This window comes from Cebus imitator, unplaced genomic scaffold, assembly GCF_001604975.1.
Source record: "Cebus imitator isolate Cc_AM_T3 unplaced genomic scaffold, Cebus_imitator-1.0 Scaffold1253, whole genome shotgun sequence".
Taxonomy (NCBI): Eukaryota; Metazoa; Chordata; class Mammalia; order Primates; family Cebidae; genus Cebus; species Cebus imitator.
In genome coordinates this window covers 3,921-4,253 of record NW_016108568.1, presented here as the reverse complement: position 1 = coordinate 4,253, position 333 = coordinate 3,921, and positions in this window count along the sequence as shown.

Sequence of the window (333 nt, the reverse complement as noted above, 5' to 3'; positions counted from 1 at the left end):
TGCATGAAACAATCAGAAACAATCATGAGTGCCTGCCCACAGGGGGCTTGCGGTCTGGTGGGGCGAGACTGAAGACACAGAAGTAAATGTCTAATTACAAATCGTGATTAGAGGCACGATTGAAAAGGGCAATGCTTCCTGAGAGAAACAGGGCAGGCATAGGACAACCTCTGAGACAGTGACAGGAACCTGAAACTTGAAGGGTAAACAGGAATGGATGAGACAAAAGGGAAAAAAGGAACATGCTTGCTGGGCTCACCAGCACTCTAGGAGGCCGAAGGGGGCAGATCATAAGTCAAGAGATTGAGACCATCCTGGCCAACATGGTGAAAC